The following is a 212-nucleotide window of genomic DNA, read 5'->3' on the forward strand; positions in this document are numbered from 1 at the left end:
CCTCACACACCCCTCTAAATGCCCTCCCCTGTGCTGACCGCGGGCAGCAGCGCTCTGCGAGGGGACACCCCCGAAACACCCCAAAACCCCTCAGAGCCGGGCGCCGCCATTTGCCCTACGGACGCCACAAACCGCATCGCTGTCGTAAAACCCCATCCTTGCCGTAAAGGCGGTGGCGAGGGGGCGTGGCAATGCGCGAATAAATTAGCATG

The sequence above is a fragment of the Mesitornis unicolor genome, unplaced genomic scaffold (genome assembly GCF_000695765.1).
Source record: "Mesitornis unicolor isolate BGI_N332 unplaced genomic scaffold, ASM69576v1 scaffold11432, whole genome shotgun sequence".
NCBI lineage: Eukaryota > Metazoa > Chordata > Aves > Mesitornithiformes > Mesitornithidae > Mesitornis > Mesitornis unicolor.